This window comes from Mesocricetus auratus, unplaced genomic scaffold (assembly GCF_017639785.1).
Source record: "Mesocricetus auratus isolate SY011 unplaced genomic scaffold, BCM_Maur_2.0 Super-Scaffold_100015, whole genome shotgun sequence".
NCBI classification, from domain to species: Eukaryota; Metazoa; Chordata; class Mammalia; order Rodentia; family Cricetidae; genus Mesocricetus; species Mesocricetus auratus.
In genome coordinates this window covers 19427321-19452058 of record NW_024429198.1, presented here as the reverse complement: position 1 = coordinate 19452058, position 24738 = coordinate 19427321, and the positions used below count along the sequence as shown (strand labels likewise).

At 44.6% G+C, this 24738-nt stretch overlaps 1 protein-coding gene across 3 annotated transcripts in view; it reads right to left on the bottom strand.

Moving 5' to 3' along the window:
• Nucleotides 1-24738, bottom strand: part of Myo10 (myosin X) — a 192802-nt gene that overhangs the window by 111992 nt on the left and 56072 nt on the right. The window contains exon 1 of one of the 3 annotated variants that reach the window (XM_040757666.1): nt 21821-21931. The exons of the other annotated variants lie outside the window; for them this stretch is intronic. The gene's annotated coding sequence lies outside the window, so the exon portion shown is untranslated. Of the gene's footprint in view, nt 1-21820; nt 21932-24738 lie in introns of those variants that run through there. 3 annotated transcript variants of the gene reach the window in all.

Here is a 24738-nt window from a genome sequence, read left to right as displayed (position 1 = left end):
CAATTTCACAGGGATCTGCCTGCCTCTTGTCTTCCAAGTGATGGGCACCACCACTGCCCCGCAAAACAATTTCTCCTCCTCCTCTTCCTCCTCCTCCTTCTTTTTCTTCTTCTGGCAGGAACTTGTTCTCCCTACAGTTTTACTCTGGATCATCCAATGGCTTCAAAGATTCACAGAAAAGTTCTTTGATTAAAGTGTGATAATAAATTACACTAAGTGTTAACCAAGTAAATATTCCCTCCATCTGCTACAAGACCTCCATATGATATTACATCAATATTTGGAAAATGTAACCAGTATTCCTTCTCCATCATGATATGTAACATACTTTTGTTCTTTGTTTATCAGATGATCTCCTTATATTTCCAAACAAGAGATTGATATATACATACACATACACATAAATACATACATACATATATGCATACATACCAGCATGTACGTCAAGTGATACTAATACTATGTGGCTTATTATTAGGATCAGCACATATTTCTGAAGCTATTTGATGTTCTTTTACAGTAAGTGACCACAGAATTAAACACAGCAAGTTGTGGCCAAGTTCAGCCTGCTTTACACATAAATGCACACATAAAAGTGATTTTACTGTGGAGTCCATGTCTTCATTTATGCATCCATAGTTTCGGTTTGATTTTTCAGTACAGAAAATCAAACCCAAGGTCTAGGAAGTGCTCTGTCACTACTTTCTCAACCCCTACTAGAGTATAGTTAATAGTTGTTAAACCATGGGAGCTTCCTTTAAGTAAAATAAAATGGCCATTAGCTCTTTTAAAAAGAATCTAAATAACATGAGAAACTTATAGCCTCCACACATACATTGCACAAACCCATTTCTGCCATGTTTGAAGAAGTTTTTGATTTGGGATTTTAAATTTAATATCAACCAGCTGTCTACATTGCAACGAATGGTACATTCTTATAAAAGAATAACACAGAGAAAAAAATAAACTTCAATAGTGATACTTATGCCAGATGTACCACAAAAGTTGGTCCAAACCAGCCCTGAGAAACTTCCCCAGGCCAGTATAGGGACACACCCTTTCCCCTTAAGGAAGAACCATTCTCCCCAGCTGCTGCTTGGCAGACACTCATCTGAGCAGAGATCAGTTTCCCTACCTCAGGTGGTGGAGGGGCCCACCCTGCCACACCATGAGCTGGATAGAGACCTGGGGCTACTAAAAGAGAACAGATGAGAAAACAACTATGAGGGTAACGACACAAGGACATTCCAGAAACAGAAGCACAAGCCTGAGTCATATCCACCAAGGGAGAAAATTCAACGAACATGGGCGAGCAATGGATGTAGCCTTGGGGTAACCTAGAAAAGTCCTCTGCCCTTCGCTAGCTTGCTTCCCTCTTGGATGCCAATCCAGGTGGGTGTTCCAGAAACACCCCAGGTGACAGGGTGCTCCACAGAGTTGGCTGATGAGGATGCAAGGCACAACTTGCCTAGCCTGGTCAACTCTTGCTCAGCTGATGAGTGGATGGGAGGGTCCTTGTGTTGTCTTTCAGGAAGCCTTGCCTTCAGGATTTCAAGTATCGGTCAAAAGCAGCCCTGAGACACTGTTCAAGACTCTGTGGCCTCAAAACTCCTCTGATTGCAACACAAGTCACCTCCAAAGCTCTTTCAGGAATGATCTACACCACTTTCTTAAAGCTCGTCACTCTGCATACATTAAACATTCATCCCAGAGTCTGAAGACAGACATCATTTAAATATTAAATATTGATTTTACTTTTTAGAAATAATATACATTAATAGTCATACATACATATATACATATTTATTAATGACTACATCTTCATGTCATGTAAATATTTCCTTATCTTTTTTTTTTTAATTCATTGGGAAAAGCAAGGGCAATACATGAGCCCATATAAGAGATGAGAGCTAGGCACAGTCTCAGGAAAAAAAAACAAAAAACAAAGCAAAAAATCTAAAAAAAAAAAAAATGGCCTCACATTCTTCACACAGAGCCCCTACCACTGACTTCCTCATATTTCCAGCAGCCTCTGGTAGAGAGAATACAGCAAATGCCCATTCCAAGAGTGTGAAAATCAAGAGGATTAGAATTATTGTTTATTGGGCTGGAGAGATGGCTAAGCAGTTAAAAGCACTGGCTGCTCTTCCAGGGTTCCTGAGTTCTATTCCCAGCAACCACATGGTGGTGCACAACTATGGGATCTATGGAATCTATAATGGGATCTGATGCCCTCTTCTGAAATAAATGTGTACACGCAGATAGAACACTCACATACATAAAATAAATAAATGAATTTAAAAAAAATTAAAAAAGAACTATTCTTTCTCACGACCTCAGGATAGGAGAATCAGAGGTCAATAACTGTTATAGAATTAAAAGAATCTGGGAATAGATAAAAGAATCATTTGTTGAGATGGAGTGTGGCAGATGCTCAAAGCCATGAGCATTTCAAAGGAAAGAATGAAGTGGTCCAGAATGTATCTTGGAGGGAGGTAAGGATCATTGTCTATCTAGGGTTATCACTGGCAAACATTCTAGAACAGGATCTGGCTACAGAGCTGTCTGATACATTTAGAAATTCAGAAAATGCATTCAAGGAATTTTTTTTTCTGGTGTATAAAAGGCAGTGGAGACAGATTTGACATCCAAACTCAGGAGAAGTCAACAAATGCATAGGACTGATGGTTGATGTTGACTATCAACCCTATGGGATCCAGAACCACCTAGAGGACAGACTGCTGTGAGTTTCCATGTGGGTAAACCTCAGTGGGAAAATTCACTGTACAGGGGTGGCACACACTCCCTGGACTCAGGTTCTAGACTACACAAAGAGGAAGGGAGCTGAGCACCAGCAATCATGTCTCTCTGCTTCCTGACTGCAGCTGCAATGTGACATCATGCTTCTGCCATCATAATGTCCCTTCCATAGTACAGTAAGCCAAAACAAAACAAAACCAAAAAAACAAAACAAAAACCCTATTCCATTATGTTGCTCCTTGAGAAAAGTAACTAATACAAGTAAATGTACATCACCACTAAAGCCTATAAAGGCACAAGGGAGCAGAATAGAGGCCAAGACAGATAAAAGATATTTTATGCCAGATGTTTATGATGCACATGTGTGTATGTGTGCCCATGGAAACTGGAAGAGGGCATCAGATCAGCCAGAATTAGAGGCAGTTATGATATGGGTAACAAGAATTGAACTCAAATCCTCTGGAAGAGAAGTACTAGTAATCATTAGGTCATTTCTACAGCTATCCTCAAGTTTTAGTTTGGTTTTGTTTTACTTTTTTGAGACAAGGTGTCACTATGTAGCTCTAGCAGGCCCAGTCACAGGACAGTTTGGTTGTGAATTCAGGTAACTACCTGCCTCTACCTCCAGAGTGCTAGACTTGTACATTTTACTGTTTGTTTTGTTGTTGTTGTTTTTCGAGACAGGGTTTCTCTGTATTGTTTTGGAGGCTGTCCTGGAACTCGCTCTGTAGACCAGGCTGGCTTCAAACTCACAGAGATCCGCCTGCCTCTGCCTCCATGGTGCTGGGATTAAAGGCATGCACCACCAACACCTGGCCGTGTTTTATGTTTTTTGAAACAGGGTTTCTCCATGTAGCCCTGGCTGTCTTGGAACTTGCTGTGCAGAACAGGCTGGTCTCAAACTCAGAAATCTACCTCTACCTCCCAAGTGCTGGAATTAAAGGCCTGTACCACCACTGCTTGGCACAGAGGCTTATACCTTTAATCAAGTTATTTTTAATCTCAGAATAACGGCTCTCCATGCTTACATGGAAGTTTTTATAGCAGAGATCTCATTACCATCATCATCATCATCATCATCATCATCATCATCATGCTGGTAGGTTTTTGTCAACCTGACACAAACCTAGACATATCTGTGGGGAGGGGATCTGAATTGAGAAAACACCACTGTCAGATTGGACTGTAGGCAAGTCTGTGGGGGCATTTTCTTAATTAATGATGATATAACAGGACCCAGTCCACTGTGGGTGGTGCCAGCCCTGGGTGGGTGATCCTGAGGTGCATAAGAAAGCAGACTGAGCAAGCAAGGAGAAGCAAGCCAGCAGGCAGCACTCCACCACAGCCTCAGCATCGGTTCCTACCTCTAGGTTCCTACCCAGATTTCCCTGGATGAGGTCTATCCTGAGAATATGATGGTGACTTAAAACAGTGCCTTCCAGAACTGGTAATCCACTTAGAGATAGGAAAATTAAGCGGGCAATGTAAACATATGAGCAGCTATAACAGAGCATTTCCCAAAAGGGCAAGGACCCACTTGAAGTAGACGGTGGACAAGGGGCCAGCAGACATCAGTGAGGGGGCTGCCATAGGGCATTCCTGAGGTTGAGTGAGGCTGAGGCAGGGATCAGGGATAGAGAAAGAACTGAGCTATGAAGGGTCCTTATGACCTGCCACAGTGGTTGGCTTAGGACCTGCAGCAACTGAGAGCAATTTAAGTGTCATGGAAGGAATAGACACTAGCCTACCTACTTACTCCATGAGTCCAAGGCCACCTTGGTCTACAGAGCGAGTTCCAGGATAGCCAAGGCTACACAAGAAACACTGTCTCAAAAAACAACAACAAAAAGAATGACAGAGACCACAGAAGACAAATTTTACTACAAAATAACATCTAATGAAACCATTCTAGAATCTTCACAGGAAAGCAGTTTCCTTAATCCCTTCTAGACTAGACGTGATAAACATAAACACTGTTGCCCCTCTGCCCCCATCCTTCTAACCACAATTCACACACCGACCTAATTGTCCATGGGGACACACACGACACACAGGACAGGATGGAGGCTGCTGTTGGCTCATCTATGGATGGTAACCACTCATCTAACGCCTTTCTGATGATGGTTTGCAGACAGATGGACAGGATCAGGGGTCTGAGAAGTCACATACAGCCAGAAAGCTAATCTGTGCGCAATACGCCTGGGGCTGGAGATACAGGGCCACGTGGTAACTCATATGTCTGTCCATCAGAAGGCCATATGCTGGCCTGTCCCCTCTTAGACTTGGAGCAGACCCATACAGAACAGTTAGAATGAACAGTGACCCTCCTCCCATATCAGTATATTTACATTTTAGGGAAAGCCAGACCAGCAAGCTGAATTCATGCATAAGGTTAAAGAATGTTGTTTTAAATAAATGCCTGTGTACAGATTCTTTTTGAATTTTTTAAGTGGAAGATAATGACTACATCTTTTTGAGGTGCACAAATAAGAGATGAGTAGGCACTTACCACGCACACCAGCCAGAGCAGGGTAACTGCTACATCTACCACCCCAGACTGTTCCCGTTTCTTTGTGCTGCTTCTATTTCAAGTCCTTTCTGCTCACTACTTTGGAATATACAGTTAATCATAGTTTCCCTCCTGTGCCACAGGGTTACCAGTTATTCCCCCCCACCGACTGTATTCCAGTGTCTGCGGATCACCTCCGATACCCCAAGCCCCATTTCTCTCAAGGACTGAACTATACTACTTGACACTCATAGAGGAAAATGCTAACAATTTCTAAAGAGAATCGACAGGGCAAAGAATCAGCCATGAATCATTAGAAAGTTTTCTTGTTGTTTATACTGCCATGCAGGCTAACTGTCAAGAAAGGGGGTGTGTGCACCCCCTTGAGGCCAGTCTCCTCACACTGAAGAACTGAGTGACGGAAAAGACGGCTGTATGATAATGCTTCCCTTATTACACAGCTATCCTAAAACAAACCCATGGTGCAACTGTATTCCACACCCACACACTACAACACTAAGTTTATATTTTAAAAGCACGCACACTCACCAGCAACCTGGACACTGACTCTAGATAAATGAAAAGTTCTGTTCACGTAAAAACGCTCACACACAAATGTTCACAGCAGCTCTATTCATGACAGCCGAAGCTGAAAAACGTCAGCGCGACATTTTAACTATGTGGCTCTATTTCTCCTGTACTCTTGAAACGGCAGCAATCCGCAGCACGAAGACCAGCCTGGGGCTTCGAGAGCTTAAGGAGGGACAGCAGGAGGGCAGTGAGTGGCCATAAAGGGTAAGGGAGGGGTTGGGGGTGGATGTCTTGCCCTGGGAAATGCCCTGGTATGCCTCCAGGTCTCCATGTCCTGCTGTGCTCGGTTCCTGGGGATCAGTTCACTTCTCCTCTGGGGAGGAAACTAGCCAAATGGTTCCTGGGAGCTTTCTCTGTAATTGCTTACAAATGAGTGTGCATGTTAACTTACATCAAAACAAAACGTTTAATTATAAAGAGGCTAAATTTGGTTGTGGTGGCACACACCCATAAACCCAGATCCCAAAAGGCGCAGCCAGAGCTCCTCTGAGCCCAAGTGTACAGTCTTACTCCTTTCTCGGTGTTGGAGGGGGACTGTCGGGGACCTGAGCTCCTCTGTGCCCATGTGTACTTCCTTACTCTGTTCTCAGGGATGCTCCTTTGCTGACCCCGCAACTCCTCAAGCCAGAAACATGACCTAAATCCCTCAGCCTTACTAGTCTGGGGACAGGAGAACTGATCCTACCAGCACCCATCTGCCACCCCCCACATATGTGTATCAACGTAAAATACATACATAATACATACATACATACATATACACACACATACTTACATATGCCCATGAAGTCCATAAAGCTCTGTGCTGTAATTTTAGTGGTATTTTACCAAACGTTTAGCATCGCTGTTTCTAACCAATGATCCAAGTGTATTTTCAGAAGTAGCTTTGGTTGGTACTGCCCCACACAGAAGCTACTGCGATCTTTTCTCCTTATGAAACAGGGACTGTTCAAGTGTGAGCCAGAGGGATTTTGGTTGTACTGAACTCCACGGGAGCCTTGGTGGCCGAGTAGTGGTCAATTTCATCTCCAGTCTCCCTGATGCCTGTGCCACAGGGGTTACCAACACCCTGAACTCTGGGGTAAGAACAGAGGAATCAGAGTCCTGGGCACCCCAGGAAGCAAAGGGTTCGAGTTGACCAAGTGACTGATCTAAGGGATGTAATCTGATGGCTACTATTCCCAGGCTGAAGTTCCTTCACTGTGTGCTCCAAGTTAGAGCCTCAGTTCCTAAACATGGCTCCACACCAACCACCCCCATGTCGGGCCATCTCCAGCAAAGTAACTGTCCCTTTGAAATGGGACTTCAGACCTTCCTTTCCAGCCAGGCCCCACCCAGCTATTCACCCTCCATCCCTGCCAGGTTCAACACCCAGACAAAAGCCTCTTGAGACCCTCACCACCCAAGTGTCACTTCTCACCTTTCTTATCTCTGCCTAGTAATAGAGATGACAAGGCAAAGGATGACAATCCAGGGCTGCCCAAGGCAGAGGGGAAATGGGGCGAGAAGAACATGTGGTGGCCAGAGCAGTTAGGTCCCTGTGCTGGACCCACCCCTGCCTGGAATGCTTGGGAACACCCTGGCTCCCCACTGCTTCATTCAGTACCACACTGGATTCTTAGGAACTGCCGGCTGAAGGGAGGAACACTAGCTGCCCATCACTGGCCCTGTGATCATGCGGTGAGGATGGCATTTGAGGTCCAAACCTGACTCCGGAGGCTTGACATTGTCTTAAGCTGGGAAACAGAACAGAGGCTGGAGGATAACTGGGGAGGGGTGGGGGTGGCGTTAAGAGCACTCAATGCTTTTGTAGAAGAACCAAGCTCAACTTTTGCTGTCCTCACTGGGTGACTCACAGCCACCTGTGATCTGATGCCCTCTGCTGGCCACCATGGGCACCCACACACAGAGAGACACATAAATAAAACAAGTCTGTCAAAAAATGAAGACTGTATGTAATGTGTCTGCTCAGTAATTAAGTGAAAAGGGCGAATCTGATTCCACATTAAGCCAACAGTTTTTTTATATGAATTTTTTATTTTTGCTTTATGAGCCTTGGTGTTTTGCCTGCATATGTGTCTATGTGAAGGTGTCAGATTCCCTGGAGCTGGAGTTACAGACAGTTGTGAGCTGCCATGTGGATGCTAAGGACTGAACCCTTAGCATCTGGAAGAGGAACCAGTGCTCTAAACTGCTGAGCCATTTCTCCAGTCAGCCCCAAACCTGAGTTTTAAAGCAGTCAAAATCACTTTTTTGACTACTAGCTTAAGCACTATGCTTTCCCCCATGTCAGAGAAGCATGTTTCCAAGTGGCAAGGAAGAGACAACAGGAAAGGCATGCAATAATCAAGAAAAGAGTGAGATTGATTCCAGATTCCAGACAAAACCCACAAGTCATTTTTGGCTGTTTTGTTTGTTAAAATATGTACAGAGAGGGGCCGCAGGTTCACTTGGCTCAAACTTATGGCACAAAACTAAAAGCTAGCAAGGCCAGAAACAAAGCATAAGAGCTTGGAACTTGAGAAAATTCTCTTCCCACAATGTCCCCAAGAACTGGCCTTGCCCCACTGTCCAGGGCATCTATAGAAAGATCAGGAAAACACTACTGGACTCGGCTGAAAGGAGGAAGAAGAGGCAGTGGGGGGACCCACTGGAAGGAGTGCAGTTGGGAGGGAGACCATTAAAGTGAAGCCCTTTTAAAAATAGAAGCATAACAGAAAACTTAAGGCGGGCATGATTGTGCATGCCTTAATCCCAGCACTTGGGAGGCAGAGGCAGGGGTATTTCTAAGTTTGAGGCCAGCCTGGTTTACATCGAAAGCTCCAGGGCAGCTAGGGCTACACAGAGAAACCCTGTTTCAGCAATCAAAAACAAAAGAAAGAAAGATTAATACCACAAGCCGAGGCAGTTTTCCTGGTGTTTGCAGCATGAGCAAAGTAAGAGGGTTGAAAATAGACTGTTGGGGGGGGGGGTGGAGCTCACTTTTACTCCCAGCACTTGGAGGCAGAGGCAGGTGGATCTCTGTGGGTTTGAGGCCAGTCTGGCCTACTGAGTGTGCTCCAGGACAGCTAGAGCTACATAGACCTGTCTCAAAAAAAAAAAAAAAAAAAAAAAAAAGGAAGGGAGGGAGGGAGGGAGGGAAGGAGGGAGGGAGGAAGGGAAGGAGGACGGACGAACATTTTGGCAGGGAATTGCTGTTTGCAAAGCAAAGGCATAGTGTAGTGGTACACACCTTTAATCCTAGCATGGAGGAGGCAGAGGTAGGCAATGTCTGTAAATGTCTATGGAAAACTCCTGTGCAATTCTGTACCGGGAAAACGGTCAAAAGACTAAGACCGGAAGTATCTGGTCAAAGAACCTGGAGGAAATCTAAGCCTAGCCTTCGTCAGAGACAAGGCTATAAGAGATGGGCATGGCTATGCTTGTCAATGTCATCTTTCTATACACAGCTTCCATGCCCACTGGGCTTCCTTCCTTTCTGGTGGTACCTTTATAACTGCGCATCTTCCCATTGTAACAAAAGGGTCAAAACGCAGTACAGAAGCAATGGAGTGCGCTCTCATTTGTTCACAGGCCCGGTGAGAGTTCTCCTCTCCCACTCTGTTGCAAGCACAGTGAGCTATAAACGCACCTGCTCTCCTGCTTCCCTTGTCACCTGTATGTGTAATGAATGCTCTGCCCCCTCTCCCTGGCACTGCCCTACACTGCTCTGTCTTCAATCATCACAGAGGTGAAGACAAAGACCAACCCCAGAGCCTTGGACCACACCCACATGAGAGAATGTGTACAGATGGAGAAGAAGAAAGAATGTGACAACAAAAATGCACCTGATGATGAGGAAATTAAAAACCCACTGAACTATACATTTTAGTAGGTAAGTTCTATGAAATAAATAGGCTTTATATCAAAATAAAACTTGTTTAAAGTGGGAGGTGGGGGACACTAGAGATGGGATGGGCAGTTAGAACAATATAGACACAAGTGGGGTCAAGCAAAAAATGATGAGCAGACGTGTCCAGATGAGAAAAGAAAGGGTTAAATGATGCTCTCACACTCTCCAGGCAGGTCTGCTAGTAAGCAATGTAAACAAGAAAGAGCCCATCTATCCAGTTGTTGAATATTTTGCCCTGTGTTACAATGGGAGAAACACTGGATTCCTTCTACACTCAGAAGCTCTCTTGAAAAGAATCAACATGTTTAGTCTCATGACCAGAAGTATGGCTACTACTGGCACCCTATAACACATCAAACCCACAGAGACATACATGTCCTCAACGTGGATGCTGACATCACAAGTAGAGGGCAATCAGAGGCAAGCTGTAGATCCATACTTTCAATGAATAGTCTCCACCAAATGTCAAGTCAATATATGAGAGACAGCAACTCAAAATAAGGATTTAAGTATTCAGATGCCACTTCCGTAAAATAGAAAATGCACATTTTCACGCGAGTTCAATGCTGAAGCTGTTAAAACCCTATTCACCATATGGGAGAGCTGAGGTGCTGTGGAAAGCTATTTTGTGAGTTGAGCTAAGCTCACTAAGATGAACATAGCATTTCTGTGTCCTGAGTCAGGACAAGTTACTAGCCAAGTGACAATTCCGTGGAGTAGGCTGAAATTCCATGGAAGATTTCTAGACTTTCAAAATCTGAAACATCTTTTACTTAAGAACACCAAAATCTGTAGGTATGAAAGTAATACCCTGTAAACTACGCACAGACGTGCATCAGACAGCCAACCTAGAGATAAACTTTCATTTGCAAACGTTTAACTTTTGCCATTTCTCCCAGATGGAAAAGGCAGGCATGGCTCACAGGCTCTAGACAATCAAATGAAGAGGGCTTAATGGGCAGGACACCAATAACTAAGTCGGGGTCTTCAACAATGGAAGCTGACTTCCACGCCAACTTTTCCCATGTGGTTTCCCATTAACAAGCTTTGTCAGTGTGTCTAATACAAAGTCTACGATCTCTTTGTCTTGGCCTCATTATCCCTGACTCCAGAGAGCTGGAGACTTGGAGATTTTTTTCTTTTGAACATAAACTAGCTTAAGTTCCCCACACTAGGGAACACCCATGATCTTTGCTAAGATTCAGACAGTATCTGATCACTAGACAGAAAGGACATAATCATAAAGACATGAGACTAACCTTGCTGGGAGGAAGGAGGAGCGGGCATTGCGTGAGAAGCAGAAGTGTGTTCTTGGCTTCACAGACTACAGTAAAGCTCACTGCAGATCACTTCACAGAAAACATTCTGTACATAATAGCACATGTTAGACGGCATGCCCCTGGGCTTATCCAAGTAGAAATAACTGTAATTTCTGAATCTCATGACAGGGGTTAGGTCATCTTCTGGCCCAACTTTGCTAAAAGCTCTCTTGTCTAGCGTGTTGACTCCGTACCCTGTACACAGCACTGTGCAGAGACGAGGAGACGAATACATGAGCGGTAACATGGATGCGTCAAAAGTAGGAGCAGGGACAGACACTGGTGACTCAAAGTGTCCATCACCACAAGGCAAAGATATGGACTCCAGGCAGACAGGAAGACTCTACAGGGAGTCTGTTGCTCCTTGTTCTTGGCTCCTGTTGCAGCCATGCCACTAGGGGAATACCTGACAAGTGCCACTGCACTCCAGACCTGCCCTTCCAGAACCTGCAAGGGTGGCAAGAGTACCACCCTTTCCTGGTTCACAAAGCTGCCTGCATGCAAGTGCTAATATCACACAGGGTTGAGGACCTCACATCATTGGCTGCCACTGAGATGAGACACCCTCTCTCTGCCAGACCGAAGCTACAATCAAAACACCACAACGGGAATACCCATAGGAATTCTGCTTTACACTAATTCTGCTTGCCCTGCTTATCCACTGAGCCACACAATCCCCAACGTACACACTGATGGACCTGCCAGCCAGCAGGACCACCCCCAGCTAACAATCCAGCACCGACCTTCCACAGGTTCCGTTTTAAGCGTGCACCTCACCCGCCTTAACATCCAAACCATGACTTAGTCTGATGTGTATGTGCACATAAACTATCTAGATGCACACAGAGACACATAAACTATGGCAACTCTCATCAGTATAACTTGCCAAGTACCTATATTACATCTGGCAATCAGCCCTCCGGGAAGGTTCTATTCTTATGTCGATTTTATAAATGAAGTATGTGAGGATCAGTTACTTCAAGTCACTTGCCCAAGATAACATATGTGGCAGGCGGGATAAAGGACAATCAGCTTTGGATGCCAACCTGCAGGCCACTGGGCTATATATGAATAAGCTGTCCCATTTTAAAATGGTTCTTTATCTGCTGGGCTCCATAAGATCCTGGACATCTATTGATTTATTTTGTGTATTTATATGTCACTTGTGTACATGTGCCAAAAGAGCCCTGAAGAGAGTGTTGAATCCCCTGGAGCTGGAATTACAGGAAGCTGTGAGCCATCTGAGGTGAGTGCTGACACCTGGCATTGTCCCCAACTGAGCTGTCCCCAGCTTCCCCACCACCCACCAGCCTTCTTTGTCTAAATTATTAGCTGATTCTGAGATGATCACTCTGGCCAACCTATTACCAAAAGTCTAGTTAAAATCAAACAGGATTTTATAGCCGCATTTAAGGAGTACAGAGCATATCAAGTACCAAGTCACGAGGTGAAGCAGTCATGGGAAATGGAAAGTTAATGTTTCACCAAGAAGCTTCTGGGTCCTCTAACATTTATTAATAGAATCAAATTACTTTGCACAAGTTAACCTGGGAAGGCTAAGTGAGGACATCAACAAATACTAATTATACAATTACATAAGAGCTTCAAACACTGAACCTGTGTTACTTAATTTTAATTTAGCCCAACAAACACCAAAGTGGGGAAAGTGGGCATGGGTGGGGACTCCCTGCTCACCCAGCAAATGGACTGCTGGCTAAGTACAGCCAGCTCACCTTCCGGCCACTGTGCCCCAAATAAGCCTGGAGAACTCCTCCTCCTCCTCCTAGCCACTGCTTTTTTTTTTCTTTGAATTGGGTCTTTATCCAACGCAGAGTTGATCAGTTGGTTTCAAGAGTTTTGTTTTTAAGGATTTGATTTGTTTGACATGCATGTGAGTGCCAACATTATGCACATGTGTGCAAGTACCCAGGAAGGTCAGAAGAGGGTGTTAGACCGATCGCCTGGGACTGATGTTACAGGCAGTTGTGAGCTGCCTGATATGGGTGCTACAAACTGAACTGGGGTCCTCTGCAATCGCTGAGCCACCTCTCCAATGTTGGGTTAGGACTGTTTCACAGAAACCAAAGTAAAGCGTATATGTAATTACTACTGGATCTACGCCAGACATTAACACAGATGTTCCTTTTCTAGGAACTTCAGTAAAGTAAGCAAGCCAGAGATCAGTGATCTCTGTAAAGTAAAGAGGAAACGGTAATGTAGGATTTATTCCTTTTCCATTGCCCAAGAATGTAGCTACCTTAGCTTCTCCTTTACTTACAGTCACAAACACAAAGGGAATTGCGGGAGATGCGTGGCTATAAAAGTAATTGTGGTTCCAAGGAAAGAATATTTTTGAACGAAGTGAGAAAACTCACTCAACTTAACTTTTTATGACTTAAATTCAACTACCAGAGCTTAATGTCTGGCTTCTTTGAAAAGTGGGGGGGGGGAGAGGTAGGGGTGGTGTCCGTGTGACACCCTAGAACATAAAACTCGCAGAAACTGGATTCTCGTGTCTCATTTGTACGCAACCACTCATTCTGAGTTTCACCTTTAAGATTACGTAACTGAAATTGTGGAAGTTTTCACAGCAATGAATGAACGAAAGTTATAGCACGCAAAGAAACAAATAATTCATCATCATTATTATTATTATTAATTATTATGTTATGTGCATTGCTGCTTTGCCATGGGTGTTGGGTCCCCTGGAACTGGAGTTACTACAGACAGTTGTGAGCTGCCAAGTGGGTGCTGAGAATTGAACCTGGGCTCTCTGGAAGAGCAGTCAGTACTCTTAACTGCTGAACCATCTCTTTGGCCCCAGGCAATGGTTCTTAAATCAAATTGTCCAGACTTTCACGGAATTTCCAGAATTTCACAGAACGGTGAAGAAATAAAAGGATTTCTGTTCATCACTTCTTAACATTGTCTCTAAAGTATAAAAACTACTCAGATTTCATTCAAATAAAGAAATTCAAAGAAATTTCATCTATTCATTTTCTCAGATGTGACTGACTTTAATTATCTCAGTAAAAACAATAAATGATGATTTAACATGAACTATTAATGAGTCTGGAGAGACATCTCAGTCAGTAAAATGCCTGCTGTGGAAGCATGAGGACATGACCGGATACACAGCACCTGAGTACAGTCTGGTACTGGTGCTGGCTGGGAGTGAGAAATACTGGGAAATTCCCTGGAGTCACTGGCCAGCCAGTGTAGCTAATCAGTGAACTCCAGGGAGAGACTGTCTCAAAAGGAGAGATGAAGAGATACAAGAAGACCCTTAATTATGGATCCCTACCCCCATACTCAACAACACATGCATGCTCCCACACAATTGCCCCCACACACCTACACACACACACACACACACACACACACACACACACACAGATATATATATGATAACATGATCAAAATCTTTAAGCAAAGGAGTGAGAAAATTTAAGTTGACACTTTCCTGAGATACTTTGTTCAGATAGGTAATAGATACCTCCTGGTGAGTTATCTGCAGAATTTCTTTGTCCTGAACCAAGACAGATTTTCAGTGGTGAACTTTAAGATGACAGAGTTACTCATACGGCTTTATTACTTCCATCTGAAAGATTGTCCTAAATTTACTCTAACACTGTGTCATTGCTGTTGGGGTGTACTGAGTTATCTTTGGTAAGTAAAATGATAGCAGTGGTTATTAAATGTCCCGGACAAAATAAAAGATGGGACTGGAATATGTTTTTCTCCGAGAATCTCTGGATGCAGGAATCTAAAATGCTGGGACCACTGGGGGACAGCACCCAGGTGCTAAGGAGCATCAAATGCTGAGTGATAAGACCGACCAGGATCTGGAAGACATTTTCTTCAAGCCACCATTAAAAACCACACTAAAGTCATTCAATGGTGACAATCATTGCTGGGTGTGAGACAAAATGTTCTAGAATGGACCTGCCAAGTCCCTTTCATTCCGTCTCTCCCACACCCTGGTACAAAGACCATCACCTGGCTTCATGGAGTTTACTGCCATAAATAAATAAATCTATTTAAACAAACAAACAAACAAACAAATAACTAAATTCTCCCAGATCTTGGTCATCAAGAAAAAGCACCGTCCTCCTTGGATTAGCTTTCAATGATTGCGTCACCTTGGTTCTCTGTCCTTAAAAGTAGCCCAGAGAGAAGTCACAGACAGCTGTGACATCAGTGTGACTGATATTGAAAAGCCATATTGTGGCTACTGTAATCAGGTTTGCCTATGTGTGAGAGGCAAGTGTTGAGCATTTATAGCAGGCACAGCCTCCCACGCTCACACACCTTCTTTATTTCTCTAGTCAGCCTGGAAAGTGTAACTTTCTCATTCCAGACCACAGTCAAACATGCAAACCCCACAGAAAAGAGGCTGGTGTCATTTGACTATCACTGATGACAGGAACGTTAACAGCCACCACAAAGAAGGAAGCACAGCACATGGGTCGATCCAGGAGTTCCCAAAGTGAGCAGTGTTAATGAGTATTAACTCACAACCATAAGAACACATCTTTCTTTTGTTATCCAAGAAGCATGCTCGCAAAAGACCTGAACACATTTCTTTACTGTAGACACTGAGAGGAAATGCAATTGTTAATTTCTTGTTTGTTTGCTTTTTTTGTTTTTCGAGACAGGGTTTCTCTGTATAACAGCCCTGGCTGTCCTGGAACTTGCTTTGTAGACCAGGCTGCCCCGATCTCACAGAGATCCTCCTGCCTCTCAGTTCTTAATCTCTTAAAACAACAACAACAGCCCATCCCTTCCCTGATTTTCCCAACAGCACTCTGGGCTTGTGGTTTCTTTGAGAAACTAGTGCCTACAGATGCTGTCAGTGAAACCTCTGGAGGTTGGTTGTCGTTTTTACGTTTTAAGGATTTTTTTTTCTTTTAGACATAGCATTCTAGATGGATAGTCCAAATTGGCCTTGAACTCACGATCCTTCTGTCTCAGCCTCTTGAGTGATAGGATTCTAGGCATATGCCACCACACACACACACAGCCTACATCCTTGGAATGGATCCTTAGCAGTGATGGACAGAAAAACCAATCAATGAGGCCAGTGTCCATATCAGCACCGTCCCCAACACTGCAGGTCCCAGATGCCACCATTGCTAATTAAGTCTTAAGGATATGGTCCATGGGTGGCTCTTTAGTTCTGCCAAGTACATCATAGTAATTTAGGAATATCACACAGGAAGGCAAAAGTAACACTACATAAAAGCACTAATTAAATCTGTATATGGATCATTTAAAAGTATTTTGCCTGAGACACACACACACACACACGAGAGAGAGAGAGAGAGAGAGAGAGAGAGAGAGAGAGAGAGAGAGAGAGAGAGAGAGAGAAACAGGTTCACATGAATGCCAGTTCAAACTGAACATTATTAATGATAAAGTTCTCATCTGTGCAGGGTCAAAATGTTTGGCTTATAAGAGCATGTGTTAGCACAGGAAAGTATACCACAGAGTTAGAAGCACATACCTAGGCATTGCAGGGGTTTGTGCCTGGAAGAGAAAACATGTATTCACAGACTTTCCTCCATATAACATTAATATCAAAATACTTTACCAGTTGGCATTCTGCTCTTACACACGCTAAACCAATGTCTAGTAGCACATATGATAAAACATCTGGCCAAAAGACCGATTAACAATAAATTTGGAGAAACATCCAAATGCAATTAAATAAGTGTACTTATTTCAGAAGATGCTTGTTCACAAAATATTTGAACTGTTAAACTCAGTCATGAAAAAAAATCTATTTTGTTCTTCCCCGATTTGGTTTGAAACCTTTTCAGCATTTTGAAGCAGCTGAAATATACGCCAAACCATACAAAAGAAATTAAGATGGCAGGCTAAGCACATCTGCTTTGACCCAAAAAACAAAGGCTCTTTTGCTGTATTTAGAGGCAGCATAAAAAAAAAGGCCCAGAAAGTCCAGATGGCTTAGATTTTCTTTACACAGAGTAACTGAGGAGGCTGACTTTTCAACTGTTTACCCAGCTCTTCTGATCCTAACGGCCACTTTAGACACAGAATTTCTGTAAGACAAAAAAAGGAATGCTTTTAGGCAAGCAAGAAGTTAATTGGCCTAAATTAGCATCCCTAGAGTCATCATCCATCCTGCCTAGCCCAGCATCAGTGGGAAAATGCCTTCATCAATGACCACCATACGTGTGCATTCTTATTTACGTTGGCTTCACTCAGTAAATCCAGCCTGTCAACTTCTAGCTGCTCACATGGTTTTTGTTGTTGTTGTTTTAAGAATTCCTGAAGGAATTCTTTGTTGGTTTACAGATGTGAGACCTGGAACAGACACTAGCAGAAAGAAACAGAGGAGGAGGGCCAAGTATAGGTAAATTCCATTGATGCCCCAAATCCCAGGGCCCTGTAGGCTCAGGCATTTGGACTCCTGGTCCTCAGTTTACAGTGTAAACTGGAGATGTCACAGAGAGATTGTAAGGTTATAAGTCTTTTTTTTTTCTATTTTTTTAAACAGGGTTTCTCTGTGTAAAAGCTCTGTCTGTCCTGGAACTCACTCTGTAGACCAGGCTGGCCTCAAACTCACAGAGATCCACTTGGCTCTGCGAGCGCAAGTGCTAGGATTAAAGGCATGCACCACCACCGCCCAGCAGGTGGCGGTGGACTTTGAGTGTTCATGTGCTCACTCCACTTCCTGTTCCCTCTCTTCCCACTTACTGCTTGCCAGTAAGGATGTGAGCTCTTGACTTCCTGCTCCAGTCACCACGCCTGCCACTTGCTGCCTCCCTTCCCAGCCTGTCAGTCCAAATAAACTTCCTTCTGTAAGCTGCCTTGGTCCTGTGCTTTATCATAGCAACAGAAAAGTAACGAATACACCCTGCAGGTCAAGGAGAAAGTCATTCTCTCCAGCAGAAGAGCTACAAGTGGCAACCTCTCCTGTTTGGACAGAAGGGGCAGGAAAGGTCCCTATCATCCCTGTTGTATTATCTACACCATTTGCCAGGACAGGAAGGAAGCCAGTTTTCATGCTCAGAGGTTGTCACACCATTTGCTGCCGACACGCTCTGCTCTGTACACCACACTTGGGATCCTGAGCATTAGTCTCTCTTGGGTGCTAGCCCCTCTCCCCCAGTGTAATGCCTCTCTTCCCTAGGGTAATGCCCCTCTTCCCCCAGGGAAAAGCCCCTCTTCCCAGCAGGAAAGTATTCGCTCCCCCTCCCCCCAGTGACAACATTCACAGCAAGCCTTTTCAACAAACCACCTAGCTCTCCCTGTCATTTGCCAGGCTTCTTCCACAGAACCCACTTTCTAGGCCTTACTGGTCTACCAGCCGCCTTCAACATAGGAGAAAATGCTGCCATTTTCAGTTCAAGCACAGCCTAGTCAAAGATAGTGAGTTCCAGGCCAGTCAGGGCTACACAGTGAGACTGTCTCAAAAACAAAAACAAAACAACAAACAAAGCATAACACAAGGAAAGGCTACACAAGGTTCCTAAGAGAAATCTAAACTTATTTTTAAAGCATGTTAAAACTTCTCTTTTTACTCTTTTGACTACAACAGTGATCATGTCAAACTTGCCTTTAAAATGTTAAAATATGTGACCTGTGATGAACGCTACAGGAACTGGACATATATGGATAGTCATTCTCCCCACCTCCTTTTCTTTTTCTGTCTTGTCTTCTGAAGTTTAAAAGACTGCTTAATGTGTGACATTTCTATACAATGGGATACTATTCAACCATAAAAGGAATGAAGTTACTAGTATACACTTCAGCATGGATGAGCCTGGAAAATATTAATCCAAGTGAAAGAAGCCAGACACAAAGGATTGCATATTGTGTGACTACGTGTATATGAAATCCCCAGAGGGTAAGAGCTAAGAGCTATAGAAAGAGACTTCCTGGGACCAGAGAGCGGAGGGAGAGTTACGGCCAGGGATGGCATCAAGAGGCTAGATCTCTCTCTCTCTCTCTCTCTCTCTCTCTCTCTCTCTCTCTCTCTCTCTCTCTCTCTCTCTCTCTCTCTCTCTCCCCCTTATTAAAATGTTCAAAATTTTCATGACGTGATAAGGACACAACTCTTTAAATATACTAAAACCACCGAATTATAAGTTTTTAAATGGGTGAATTATATGGGAAGTGAGCCACATAAAGCTGTTAAGTTAAAAAAAGAAAGGAAGAAAAAGAACTAGGGAGATAGCCGAGCAGGTAAGAGTGCATAAGTCTGAGCACAAGTCCCTAGAAATGATATAAAAAGCCAAGCACAGTCACACATGCCTATAACCCCGAGACTGTTGAGATGGAGACGGGAGGATCACTGGGGCTTGCGGGCCACCAGCCTAGATTCTGTGAGGGACCCAGGGAATAAGGTGACAGAGTAGGACAGACTATCATCCTCTGGCCTCCCTGTGCACCTGCACACATACAAGCACACATACATGCACACACACACACACACACACACACACACACACACCACACATCCACACATCCACACCAACAGCTCTCTCTTATCCAAAGATTAAAAAATAATAATAAGCTGTTCCTTTCCATTTCAGGCCATAGCTCAATCTTGAGACCATTATAAATGAACTGAATCCTAGGTGCTAAAATGTGGCTTCAGCCGCTTGTGCTCTTTTTCCTAAAAGCAACATCTGCAAGCTATTTTAGGATCTCCGTCTGAAGTAGCAACAAGCCGATAATGTACAGCCTGAGCGTGCCTTTCCTGGGGCTGTAGGGCTTCTTTTCTCTGTGGTGTTTACATCTCTGCAAAGAATGTCCCAAACGGGGCACCGAAAATATGCTGGAAGTTTTAGATGCTGACATCCAAGCTCACTAGCTCCCTCCAGCAAATGTCAGCCAGGTTCCATTACTATTTTCCAAGGGAGCTGTTAAGTACTTCTGGGGAAGAAAAGGGGACAAATAAGAATAAATGTTTAAAATGAGCATTGTTCAAGCTTTCGTGATAAGCACATTTTATGAATATTTTAAATGAGGCATGTTCAAATGCATTAGGTGGAGGTGATACTCTCACTGAAGCAACAGCAAGGTCAACCTCCCTGGTACCACTGCTGGAGACGGAAATGGGTTAATTGGACAGGGTTTGCCCTCTACAAAGGCAAACTGGCAGCACTTCTTGGAGGCGTGGTCCCTTCTGAGTTCTTTGTTAGGAAAGCTTCCTGAAACAGGACAGCATATGTTCCAACCCATTGTCACAGGAGTGACTGTCTGGGCTCAGCCAGTTTACATCTGTCATTAGCTCTATTTGCAAGAGCAAAAGCAGATGCTTGAAGTAAAAGACCATGAACTCTGCCTCGGCAGAAAGATGGATGCATTTCAGAACAGAGGATCATTCCAGGAGGCTGAAATCCTTGCTCAATTCTCGAGGGTGAGCTACTCTGTTACCCCCTCTGGAAGACTCAGAAATGGCATTAATTATTGCAAAATCACTCCACGATCCACTTGGCACAAGCTAACAGCAGCTCCGTTATAGAATGACTTCAGGCCCTAAAACGAAGCTTCTGCATTTAGAACATGTAACACAGGCTATTTGCTGAACTTACAAATGCAAGGCTGAGGTTTTATGTGAGACTGCACAAGCCTGCTTTAACATCTTCGTATAAAAAGCCCTCTGGGGTTACTCATTTTTAGCTCAGAAACCCACTCGGTATAATCAAATCATCTAACACACCAACCACGATGCATCTGCAGACACTTCATCTTAAACAAACTTGTGAGAAATGTATACACAAGAATATTTTAAAACCAAATTCCAAAGAAAGTCCTCTTCAAAAGGAGCCATTTCCTTGGAAATCAATATGGTGATTTCTCAGAAAATTAGAAATCAATCTACCTCAAAACCCAGCAATACCACTCTTGGACATACACCCAAAGGATGCTCAATCATACCACAAGGACACTTGATCAACTATGATCATGGCTGATTTACTTGTAATATCCAGAACCTGAAACAATCTAGATGTCCCTCAACTGAAGAACGGATAAAGAAAATGCGGTGCATTTACGCAATGAAGTATACTTAGCTCTTAAAAACAATGCCATCAGGATATTTGAAGGCAAATGGATGGAACTAGGAAAAAAAAAATCATCCTGAGTGAGGTAACCCAGACCCAGAAAGACATAGTATGTACGCACTCATAGGTGGATATTAACTCAAAGGACAACCATGCTACAATCCACAGACATAGAGAGGCTGGTACCGAGGAGGGCAGGGTGGGGGGAGGAATGCATGGCTCTCCCTAGGAAGGGGAAATAGAGAGATCCCCTTGTTGTCCTGGGGGTGGGTGGATACAGGAACTTGAGGGACTGGGTTGGGGGATGGGCAGAGGGGGACAGTGCTCTAAGAGATGACTGGAAAGGGGCTGACTGAGGCGGGTAGAAGCCTGATGTAAGGCAACCGTCCACAAGTCTACAAGGATGGCCTCAGCTAAGACTCCTGGCAGCAGTGGGTACATAACCTGTGTTAGGATTCAGGCATTATTCTGGCCTGCCCCCTGTCACTTAGCAGCATGCTCTCAGGCAACGCCCTGGTCAGCTCAGGGTCCTTTGACTGCTATGTTGCTAAGGTTCCTTTAAGAGGAAAACTCCACCCTCTTCCTCGCTCTCTTTCCCACTGTCCTCAGAAGGGGCTCACAGGTTTCTCTCTCTTCTCTCTCCCTCCCTCCCTCCCCCCGCCCCCCCCGTCCCTCATCGCAGTCCCACCTCCGGCCGTATTATAGCAACCTGAACTGGCCATCCTCTGTGCTTGGACCGGTGACTACTCTGGCTGTCATCAGAGAGCCTTCATCCGGCGACTAACAGAGGCAGGCTCAGAGACCCATGGCCAAGCATGAGAGGCCTGACCCTTTCTGAGAGTTTATAGAGGCGGGAGGGGGGAGGGGAAAGGGTGTGAGGGAAGAGGAGGCTGTAGTTGGGATGCAAAAGAAATATATTAAATAGAGCAATGTTCTCAGATATCTTAAAGGTATTAATGAATAAGCAAAGCAAGAGGGGAGGGGGTCTCTGACCCTATGGTGGGGAACTCTTGACTTAAGGCAGGGTGGGTAAGTGGGTGGGAGTTGGTCTTGTTCATCAAGATCCCGAGCTCTGATGGGAGCAGGGACTGGGATAGAACAATAAGTAGATGGAATGAGCCCCACTCTGGAGGTGGGCAGACTCTGAGTGTCTTTACATCCCCTCTGGGGCTTCCTTTCTCTCACCTGGTCTCACTGCCTTGGCTGATCTTTGGCAACAGCTGCTGTGAAGGACGAGACCACCTGGCCCCGGAGCGGGCTGAGCCGCACCCACCCGGAACGCAGCCATTGAGAGCATGGGACTCGCACGTGGAGAACCGGAGGCCAGCTTGGGCTACATAGAAACATGCTGCCTCAAAATCAGCAGTGCAAAGCCAAAAGACCCTATCCCACGGAAAGCTAACAACAGGCGGGCGCGCCGACAGCAGCTTTAGCACCTCACTTGGAAGACGAGGACTATGAGGTAACCTCATGAGGCAATTGGAGAGCTAACAACTTTGCTGAATCAGAACTGTCAGCGGAGGCCCAGGACCCAGTGGGCGCACAGCTTCCCGGGAAATTCTGATTCCCATTGAATGTTGAAAGCGCTAGGTCAGAGGAACCAGGTGTTCTTTGTTCCATTGATTGACTGATTAAATTTTATGTCATGTGTGTGCAGGGGCACAACAGTGCATATATGCAGGACAGAGGACAACTTTCAAGAATGGGTTCTCTCCTACTGTGTGGATTACAGGGAACAAATTCGGGTTGTCCAGCTTGGTACCAGGGCCTTTAATCACTAAGCCATGTCCCCAGACCAAGGAACATGAGTTTTGCCTCAAACTACTTTTTCGCTATTGGCCAAGGTATTTTCCCTCAAAAGAATAAAAAGAAAGTTGGCAGTCTCACAGCGTCTGGATGTACTAGTAGCCTATTAGAGTTCACAGGTCGGCTCAGGCTGGTTGGCAGTACTGGACTCACATTCCTGGCTTCCCATGCAGGGAGTTGGCCACTGGGAATAGCCCAGTGAACCAAAATCTGGTTTAGATAGATCACTCTCTCGAGTGATTCCGATGTGTTCCAGGCTGGAAAGCACTGGAAGACCCCTGCAGCCAAATATCATTGAATCAGAAGCAACTGTAAAACATGGTCATCTAGATGAGGCTGGCAAAGGTTTTCTGCAGTGAGCCAGGGGGCCAATGCTTCAGTGGGGCTCTGCCCTAGCCCTGCTGCAATGGGAACGCCCTTGCAGACCACAAGCCGAGGAGTGGCTGGCATCCTGTTCCAATATAACTGTTCCACATAATTGCATGCCATTAAATATTCTTCCTTGACTTCTTACAAACATTCAAAAATCTGAAAGACATTCTCAACTTCTAGTCTGTTTCAAAGTGGGGGTGTGCACGAAGGCTGTGCTTGCTGCTCCTGGTCACTCAAACATGGAAGTGATTATGCAAGCATTAAGTTCAATAATGCTGTCTTCCTGGCGTACGTCACTTCAGTACTAACAGCTGTGTTCAAAAAAGCTAGATACCACAGTTTTTAAAACTCAAGATTTAATTTGTGTACAATAACATATACAGCCTTGATGGCCACATAAGCAGATAGACTAAGCTTCCAGGGACTTTAGGAAGGTCAGTCCCTCAGAAGTGGCCATCAGTTTGATTTCTTAGATGCCCGTTACGTTGACAAAGGAGGCACAATTGGATAGTTTAGCATCTCGAGTTTAATGTAAAGTGTTCTTTTTGTTGTTATTTTGTTTTGTTTTTTGAGATAGGGTTTCTCTGTGTAGCTTTGAAGCCTGTCCTGGAACTCACTCTGCAGACCAGGCTGGCCTCACGCTCATAGAGATCCACCTGCTTCCGCCCCCTGAATGCTGGAATTAAAGACGTATGCCGTCACCACTACCTGGCTGTACTGTGTTTTTGAAGAAACTGCAGGACAGGCATCCAAAAGGCATGAGCTTCTTTACCTCGGCAGCACTCCCAATGCAGTCTGCACCAAAAAGGGTAAGAGACCAGCTGACCCCTGTCTTTTCTAGTTGCTCTAAGAAATTACCATGGCTGATAATGAAAATGCTTTCTTACTGTGCTAGAAGCTGAAATATAAATATGCAGGTGGTGGCAGCTCCCACACCAGGTGAGGGCTGCTTTCTGTGCTATAGTTAGTGCTTTCTTCCTGTGTCCTAACACAGTGGGAGAGACAAGGAAGCTCATTCTTAGGACACTGATTCCTATTTGGACTCCTAAAGGCCTCGGCTCCAGAAATCATCACACTGGAGGTTAGAATTTCAACACTGGAATCACAGGAACAAGGCCCTGTTAGAAGGCATTGCCCTCCCTCATCTACAAACCCCCAGAGTTCTTTGCGGAGCAGCACCAGGGGCCTCGCCTTTCATCCAGCCCCAAACTTCCTCTCTCCTTGAGACAGAGGGAAAACTGTTCTCAGAGATATCAGTATAACTCACCTAACTACCACTGATGGCCAGGAAAGTACAGTTCAGTTGAGAATCAAGGGAACACAGGAGATGTCAGAGTGGGAATTGTTAGCTCCTGCCAATGGACTAATCTGAAAGGGTGAAAAAGATGGGACTGGAGAAATAGTTCAGAGGTTAAGAGCATTTCCATCCCCAGCACCCACTTGGCTGCT